This window comes from Rattus norvegicus, chromosome 4 (genome assembly GCF_036323735.1).
Source record: "Rattus norvegicus strain BN/NHsdMcwi chromosome 4, GRCr8, whole genome shotgun sequence".
Lineage (NCBI taxonomy): Eukaryota > Metazoa > Chordata > Mammalia > Rodentia > Muridae > Rattus > Rattus norvegicus.
In genome coordinates, this window is record NC_086022.1 from 35,627,479 (window position 1) to 35,637,715 (window position 10,237).

Genomic DNA, 10,237 nt, shown 5'->3' on the forward strand with positions numbered 1-10,237 from the left:
TCTCCAACCACAAGTGGAAATATGCAAGAACGTCAAGAAAGAACAATGGCAACACTGGAACAAGAGAGTCTCTGCTAAGTTAACAAAGTACTGTTTCCTCACAGTCTGATCCCCAGGAGTGGGGGGGACGTTAACATGAAAGAGAATGTAACCTCATCAGTACCATGCACACACACCTTTCTCTTGCCCTTTGCATGACTCTGAAGACGTGACGTTTTTCTTCTACACGCTCGAGCACCTGATCAGCAGGGTCCTTTCTCGCCAATCTGAACTACAGTGTAGCACAGAAGTCAAGACTGCCTGGGTCTGTACACCAGTGCCACCATTTACTAGTTGTGTGACCTGAAATAAGTCATTTAGCTTGTTGGCTTGCTTGATTTTTTTTAACCTCAAATCAGAAACAATGATAGTCTTTAGAATTAAGTAAGAAAATGTCTGGCTATGGTTGCCACATGTGATATATAGTCCGTAATGATCATCAGCTACAGGCCTCTCATTTAGCATTAACTCTAGAAAGTATATTTTTCCTCAATAAAAGACACAGCAGAACCCTGATGACTAGAGCCATACACTGAATCACACTTCAAGTTATTATCTGCTATGTGGCCACAGGGAGTCGAGTATCTCATTATTACTAAGCAGTTCTAGAGCACGCAGACTGTAGCCTTACCATGGGACCTTCACCTAGGCTAATCTCTGCCCAGAATAATCTAACTCCTCACATATCATCCAGTCGGAGCCTAATACACAGCTCTCCACTCGTCATTGCGTATCCCAGGTCGTTACAATGAAGCAGCATCATGAAGCACGAGAACATTTAACTCATGAATTCAGGTGTAGGGTGTAAAGAAAAGCATTGTGTACTCCTTCCTTTTGGAGTAGCCATAGCAGCAGGTGTAGAAATGAGATGCAATGTATTATATTGGTTGAGGAATGAGCCCAGATGCTTCAGAGAAAAGACCGTTTAAGCAAAGTACATTTAAATACTAAGTCACTATTACATTGTGTTTTCTTGCAACCATATAAATCCATGCTCTCCTAAACTGTATGCGCTGCTTCTATATTCTGTTCCTTTCTGCTTCTCTAGTTCTTGTGTGCCCAACCTTTTATTTGATAGGTTTCCTGTTGTCTTAGTAAGGATTATACTGCTGTGAACAGACACCATGACCAAGGCAAGTCTTATAAGGACAACATTTAATTGGGGCTGGCTTACAGGTTCAGTCCATTGCCATCAAGGCAGGAGCATGGCGGCATCCAGGCAGACATGGTGCAGGAGGAGCTGAGCTCTACCTTTTCATCTGAAGGAAGCCAGGAACAGACTGGGTATCCTTAGGCAGCTAGAGGAAGATCTTCAAGCTCACCCCCACAGTGACACACATTCTCCAACAAGCCCACACCTGCTAATAGTGTCACTCCTTGGGATGAGCGCACGCAAACCATCACACCTGTCTATCTTTAAGTTTCGACTGCTCTGTGCCTCAGAGAAGCCTGGTTGCTCATTGGCCATGCCCTACCCTTGCTGTTCTCCCACAAGGTTGGTTTTGTTTAAAATTATTTTTCTTCATAATTTATGAGAATATATATATAAATATATGCATCTACTTGTATCTTTCTTGTTCACCAGAATTGTAAGATCCACACAGAACCTACAGGTAGCCCAGGCTTTACCTACCAGGGAAATTAGTAAAATAAACCAGGGCTTAGAATGCCACTAGAACACTTAAAATGTACACAAACAGATTTATGCACAATGATAAGATGTCAGAGATAAAATTCCACTAAGCTATGCATTATGTCAGTAATTTTATGCACTGTGGAAATTCAAGGGCCTGAAAACATCACAGTGAATTGGAAAATCAGTAGAGTGAGGAACAAGGACCAAGAAAAAGAAAGGCTAACATCCTCTCTCCCATTCTGGAAGGCCTAGGCACTAGGAGCAGGGTTCTCCGCAGCAGATGTGGGTCACACAAAGGACTGGATCCTGTGGAAGCCTAAGGGTAGAGCATCATCCCATCCTACAGACTGCACTGTCAATTGTAGGACCACTTTGCTATTTTCACACACGGATAACATCAAACAAACAACAAACAGAAAACATCACATTTCACTCCGCGGGGAATAGATATGCGTCTGAGAACATTTCTTCTTTTGGAGTATACTGTCTTCTATCCTCGGTTTGGGGGTGAGTTAAAGAGACTATATAAAGAGGATAATGAATCCACACAACACTTCATGAATACTTAATTATGAAATTTCAACCATCAACAGGGTCCTCTTTTTATATTTTTCTGTTATGTCTATGTGCAGAGAAAAAGGCATGACTCAAAACATGAGGCAAGGAAAACTTGTCACTGAAGTCCTTTTAGCACTAACACTTTATGCCCCGTCTTCAGAGTAGTCTTTTAAGGGATCCAGGTCTAGATAATATCTTTAGAATGTTTCACCGCCTAAAACCTAGAAAAGAATTTATGGTTTCTGTTGTATAGCACCAAGTTCTTTCCATGGCTCAATCTGTGAATTGTAACTCCTTTTGGGGGGGTGGGGCTCAAAGGACCATTTCACGGGGTCACCTAAGACCATCGTGTAACACAGGTATTTCCATAACAATAGCAAGCTTATAGTTATGAAGGAACAACAAGAATAGTTTCAACAAAAATAATTTCATGGTCGGGGCTCACCACAACAAAAGGGACTGTGTTAAAGGGTGAGAGCATCAGGAAGCTTGAGAAACAATGCAACACAGCATGCTAATTGCATCCCGCATTCATTGGGGATGAGTCAGTTACTGAGATCCTCCAAGGAGGCACTGAATACTACCCGACTGCCATTGTGCACTTCAGAAGATCCTTCTCCACCAGCTAGCTCCCGGTCAGATGGGGACCAGGCAATCAAACACCACCCCTGAGACTGCAAGCTCTGAGCCAGCAGTGCTATGAAAGGTCAAACGTGTCACAGCAGCACTGAGAACTCCCTGGCTCCTGAATTAAAACACTGGCTCTGATGTGAGACAGGCAGTACTTGCCACTTTCCCTCCGGATCTACGTCCTACACTATGCTGACACTGGATTCTTGGTTGGTCTGAGATGTTTATAGTTGGTCCCTGTTAGGGGAACCCAAAAACTCTCATTATGAACGCGAGGTACAGGTGAGTAGCTTATATTTTTAAATGGAGGTCAGAAATCAAGCCTGTCTTTCATTTATCAAGCTCATGGGGCAACACATTTTCAGGAGCAAGGACAGGGTGACATTTTCCAATTTACACAAGGCACCGTGTAGGCTGGCCTCTGACTGACACATCTCCATTTTGCAGTGTGTAACAGAGGCTAAATGGCCGACTGTTGACACAAAGTGTGTTTACAGAAGCAGAATGATATGGCATCAACATTCTGAAGCCCAGCTCTCCCTAGGACAGAATTATCTATACATTTCCACAAGAGAAAAAAAAATGAATGAAAGGGAGTTTTTTAATAGTTCATCCTGTTGGGACAGGACCCACCACAGGCTAACCTGCAACTGGCCTTCAATTACTAACGGTTAAAATTTAAATAAATTTTAAAATAGTTACAAACAATTACTTCTTGGGATGAAGCTAGAGAGGTATCATGGGATGGTGAAGAACCAACCATCCCATCCGATGCTCCAGTCCAACCACCTTAATTTTTATATTACATTTCCATTTTCTCCTCACTCCTGCTCCTAGTTACATCATGAATGTATCCAGAGGCAACATGGGCCAGTGTCTATAGCATGCCTAGAATGTGAACGCATTTATTGTTAAAGAGGAAATTGGAGAGTCCCACTCCTTCCATTAGAAACCCAACCGCTATGCTGCCCTTCCTTCACGGAGTTTCCTTTTACCATATTAAACCCTCCAGTCTTCCTTTCATGTTACTTTAAGACACTGATCAAAATCTTTTGTTCTGACTTCCCTTCCCCATAAAGAAAAATTAGATTTCTTTCCAGGCTTTAATCCTGCTAAGATAAAGCGAATCGGCTCTGTTTTCATTGCTGTCCGGTCGGTTCCATCAATCACTGAAGGGAATCACTAGAAGCAATCAGCGAACAAGGTCAACAGCACTCAGCAGAAGGCCAGCACAAGGGTACTTTAGCAGATCAAAATGAACACTGGGAACCGGAGGACAGTGCTTCACAGCCCTGAGAGGCCCAGGACAGCTTCTTAGGAAGTCGTCTCTAAATGGGAAGAAGATAAAGCAGAGAACGGAATTATCTTTATCGCATAACAGGTCTCCCAATGCCAAGCCTGTCAATGAACAGAAATCTACAAGCTTCCGGTGGCAGTTAAGGGTGTCATTTCTTGGCACGATGACTCAGAATTTGAGATAATAACCCAAACTTTGGGACACCTCATTCCTCTATAGTCCTTTGTGTTGTCCCATCTGAGAATTGGGGAATCTTTTACGCAAACATAGTCATTAATTGGATGACAAGCAACATGAACCAATTCTATTTAACTTAAGAAAATAGGGGGAGCATATTCAAACGGGAGAGTTATGAGAATCAACACGAGATTAAAAGAGCCATGCTTTAAAGTGATAGGATCTAAGATGTCTGGTGGGGAAAGCATCCAGAAACTAGTCAGTGGTCTGCCCTACATCAGTTCTGAAATATTTCCCCATATTTGAATCCCCCTGCTTAAAATACAAAGTCCCAAGTCATAGTTTAATTGCCTAGCATTAGCTTTAGGCCTTCAACCTTCTAGGGCTGGATAGGGACTTAGATCTGGAACCCCACAAAGACTGTGGCAAAATGAAAGGGCTGAGAGGCAAGTGGGGAAGGCCAGTGCATTGCTAACTACCCACAGGGGAATCTGGGTGGTGTTATCAACCCAAAGGACAATGCATCTCTGGTGGCCAACATGCCATCAACATCCACTACCAAACAGATTGTTTTAACCCTAGAGGCCAGGACTCATCTTTCTTAGGTTAACAGACATCTAATAAAGCACATGTATACTTGCTTCAGTAAATAGTATTATACTTGATGTATATATATGTATATATATATATAATCGTTAGTCAAAATTGATAGAGTGGGATCTTTATAGAGAAGGTTCACTGCACTCGTTCACTGCACTCGAATCTATACTCATTTCTACCCAATGTAACCTTGGGGGTGGGTCACATCCACTTTGGGTTTTTAGTTTATCTATAAAATGAAATGATAAAAATAGATGCTCTTTAGAAATCCGTCCAATTCTCTTAAGTTTAACATCATGGTCACAAACGCACAGGATGACAGAGACTCAGCTAACTTAGAAGAAATGCTTATAATTTTCACAGTGTGAAGTGTCTCTACCCTGAATCTGGATGGAAAGTAAAACCCAACTTCCTTGGTGGCATTTAGGAGAAATTGCCAATATTGTAGAAAATCTAGATCACTGTTATCAAACTTTAAAAGAAGGGCGGTAGAATCAATTTTTCAAATAAAGTCCAACATTGAATTCCAATGACTAAAACAAACAAAGGTCAGTCAATATACTCTGAAACAAAGGCAGGAGGCTGGGCCCGCCCTGCCCATCCTCTCCCATGGACTCCCAACAGCACCCTCAGCTCTAACTCCTCCACTTCCCTCCCCACTAACCAGGCCTAGACTCCTCTCTCCCCCGAAACAGTTTCAAAATGGACAAGGGCATTCTTTCGAGAAATAAACTCAACTGCCTTAAATGTCATTTTGTAAATTTATAAGTTAACTTTAATTTTAAAAAACAGCACTTAGTCCTCTATCTCACTAAGAACATGTAGAATATTGTTTTAAATAAGATTTAGACTCCAAGTGCTAATTTTTAAACACATGGAATTTAACAAACTGAACGATGGAACATAAAGAACCTCTCAATGCATGCCATTAGCTTTTTTCTTTTTAACATGAAAAAGTGGGTAACTTTACTCTGGTTTCTTTTGTATAATTTTGTTAACAGCCCCGCTTCTTAGGAATGATGCCTACGTCCGTAAGGGCAAAGTAATTCAGAAAATATCCTTTTACAGTCACCAAAGGTGAACTTATTGAAAATTACTAAGTATCATAAAGGCAGACCTGCCATCTCTATACCTGGTACTAACAGCTTCCTCAGCCTTAGCGGAGTAGAACTTTGCTTCTAAATCCATGCTCTGTCTAGCTCTCTATGTGGAAACAGTCACCCAAATGATATGGGTCCCAGCTCTGTAGTGGGCTTCATAGATAAAATGCCAATACAAAAACGTGCGTTCTCAAAGGTTTGGGCAGGCGTGTGAGTCATCTTTCCTTACAAACACTAAAGGAAAAGTACATCGTTTTACTGTAAGTTAGAAATTCGTCTTGAAAATATAAACAAGACACGCATGCTCAATTTACTTCATTACCGAACTTTAGTGATGCCGTATTTTAGTCAGAGTCAAAAGCTATGAAGATTTTTCTGGCAGTTATTTTACTGTGGGCAGAAACAAAAAAGTACACTTCTTAGTCATTAGTGATCCTACTTTCCTCCCCTGCCCACCACTTCTTTTGGACAGAATGTAAGTTTTAGATACTTAAATGTATTTAACTTGGTGTGAAATGGCTTAATATATGGACATATAGTATACACGTAGACAAAAGGACAGGTAAAGGCCATCTTTTACGCAGGATCTTTACTTAGATCTGCTTTACATTGATTCTGCCACACTGTCTTTATCTTTTGATCCGTGGTGAAAATTAGATTAGGAAGAAATCAGGAAATGCTTGAAACTCACTTCCTAATAATAAGACAACCAAGTACACTATAGAGCTTTAGCACACGCTATTGGTGTCCTGCTCTGATTCCTACTCCTCTATATTTCTGGGCAGAGCACTTTCCTTTCTAACAGCCAGTAACTTTAACTTTGAACACTCTGGTAGCCAGAAGCTACTCTTCCTGTACACGGGCCACACCAGGGGATAATGAAGTTCCCTTTCAAAGTAAACCAGAGACTGACTCATCTGGCAAATCCCTGGTTTTCACGCTGCTTGGAAGGGGGATGGTAAAGTGTGTTGGCTATACCTTCCCATGGCTCCCAGGTGGCGTTAAGGTCAGGTTGTCCCACTGGTTATTTGATGGACACACAATTTACTCTTTCCTACTTCACTTTTCCACCCTCATGTTGTCTTTAAAACAAACCAGAAAATCTTCACTCCTCATCTAAAAGCCTGCTTTTGAGAGAAGACAAATGAAAACAAGAGTATTTAATGATGAACCCAATAAGGACACCGTTTGTAAGTATTTGTCCAAAAGTGGACAAATGGCAAACATTCTAAGCAAAACCACCGAGAGAGAGAGTACAAAGGCACACTGTCAATGGAGAAGGCACACTGTCAATGGAGAAGGCACACTGTCAATGGAGAAGGCACACTGTCAATGGAGAAGGCACACTGTCAATGGAGAAGGCACACTGTCAATGGAGAAGGCACACTGTCAATGGAGAAGGCACACTGTCAATGGAGAAGGCACACTGTCAATGGAGCTGTGCTGGAACTTTGGTGGGATGACAGGAATACCCATCATGCCTGGCAGGGAGTCTGGAATCTGTGTACGGATAGAACGCTGCTATTGCTTCTCCCCATTTCCCACATCGAAGAAAACTGCAAGGCTCCTGGCAGTCCTGGCTCCACTGCCAGATGGAGCACACACGAATCGCTCTATGGAAACATGTAATATTGTACCTCAAGTAAGGAATATAGAAAGAGGGTACAGATGATATAAAGAACTGGGAGGGCAATACTAGGGGCTAACGGTTTAAAAGGGGATGGGGGCAGATGGACATGGGAGAGCTACACAGGGCAGATTAACCAAAACTGAGAATGCATGAAGCCTTACGAGATAGGTGTGGGAGTGTTATGAAAAAGGGCAACATCTCAATTTCAACAAAATCTCATTTTCCAGAATGGAGAGAAGTAGTGGTAGAACAGTTTGGTTACCAGTTTAGTAGGACCATGTGAGCAACAGTTAGACTGGGATACTGGGATACATTGGTTCTAGATATGACAGTTAAACTGTTTCTAAAGAAACTACCAACCTTGGGGGCTGAAATAGAATCTATAGACTAATTGTTCAGGCAGACAGGCAAGGGCAGGCTCAGTGACATCCACTAACCCTGTTCTTTATTACAGTTAGTCTGCATGTGCCATGGTGCATGTGTGGATATACATATGGGGTCAGCATTCCTTGTAGGAGTTGGTTCTACTACATAGGTTCCAGGGGTCAAGATCAGATTATAAGTGCATTTTCCTGCTGAAGCATTTTGCCTGCCCAGAATCTGGTCTTTACAAGCTTCTTTGTACAGCCTCACTTACAACCTGAAACTGCTTCCTAAACGACTGTGGTGCTCATGCTTGTGTATTTACATCCAGAGGTAGAGGCTGGCTTTGTGAGGCTACTAGGAAGCAGGATTCCTGTCAGAGCATCACTGTGTTTTTAGTTCACTCGCTCTCAATCTTTTAAATCTGCCCATCCTTTACTTATTCATTTCCAAGGGAGGTATCACCAGGACTGGCTGAAGACTGAGCGGAGCCCACCCTGACTTAGGAGGGCTGTTTTCCCTGACCACATCTGAGAAAAGAATGGCCATCGGAAGAGGGGAGATAGAGTCCTAATGAACAGGAGGGCACTGGAAGCCAAGTAGACAAGACTGTGACGTGAAGGAAGAGCTTATGGAGCTTGCCAATGGGTGGGGTACTTCAGAGAACAGAAGGCAGCTCTTACAACTTGGCCTTCAGCAATTGGGCATTAAAGGTGAGACCTGGAAGACTGGACGAAATACCACGTTTGGGAAGGATAATCAAGGCTCCCGTTTTTCCATCTCCACCAAGTGAATTTGAAAATAGCAGCTCATTCGTCAATGCAAAACAAATTAGCACACGGATATGAGTTTTGAGTTTTTAGGGACAGACCATAACTGGAAACAGATCTACAATCATACGTACTTACATTCATACACTCATACGCACATAGACATTTTTAAAAGCAACAGATTGAAACAGAAAATACATGGATACAGAACGGCAGACTAGATGCAGGCTAGGATTTACAGGTAAGTGTTCAAGAAGACACATTAAGTAGCAAGGAAATCTAGAACCAATCCCCAATGTCACATGTCAGTTGACAACTCTGCCTAAAGCAGTGATTCTCAACCTTCCCAATGCCATGATCCTCAAATACAAGTTCTCACGTGATCCCCAACCATAAAATTATATTTATTGCTATCTCATAACTGCAATTTTGCTGTTATGACATAAATATCTGCTTTCCTGGTCTTAGGTGACCCCTGTGAAAGGGTCCTTGGACCCTCAAAGTGGTCTCAACCCACAGGGTGAGAACCAGTGGCCTAAAGGACATATTGCAGGGTAGAGAAGTATATGGTATCCTTTTTGAATACAGTACAAACCAAGAGATGGGGTAAAAAACAAACCCACAGATGAATGGGAGAGGTGGCATGGACCCTGAAATGGAAGCACCCATCTGAAGCTGATCTGCTTGAGGGTGGCGTATCCACAGTGACAGTCCCAATGGCTGTCTTTCCCCATGTAGTTAATGTGCTGAAGCAGCTGCACATTCCTGGTGAGGGCAGATACACAAACAAGCTCAAGCCACTCAAGAGTAGGGCATCCTAAGAATCCTAGGGAGCGGTCTCCTTAGCATGGGCTCCGTAAAAAGGTTTCACTGTATGACGCTAAACCCTGAGCACCTTAGAGATTTGGAAGAGCACCTGAAAGGACAATAAAAACAATAAGGAGTCTGAATACAGACACACTAAGTGGAAAGGATATTTACTCCTGGAGCACAAGGGCTGCTGGAAGAAAGTGGGCATAGAATTCTCTAGGAGTTAAGTCATTGGTCACGACACTGTGTCAAGTGTCAAGGATACTGCTAGCTGTTGGTTACATTTGAGAACTAGACAGTATGTCTCTATTTGCAGAAAACACTGCATGCTCTGGCTGCAGTCCATGGAGGAGGAGGCTGGGACTCAGCTGGAAGCATGCATCCTGCTGGCTGACCAGCATGAGCCGTGGGGAAGAACTGCATGCTACCTGAACAGCACTAAAGTGACACCCAAGCAAGACATGCCCACCAGGTAACAGTGACACTACTTTTTCAAAACTATCAGCTACATGTGCAGGGCATTTCCTCGGTCCACATTCTTCTCAGTTCTTTGTTCCATTCCATTATTGACCAGTTCTATCAGGTAGTTGAGAATACATATCTTTAGGTCCAAAATTATTTTAAGGT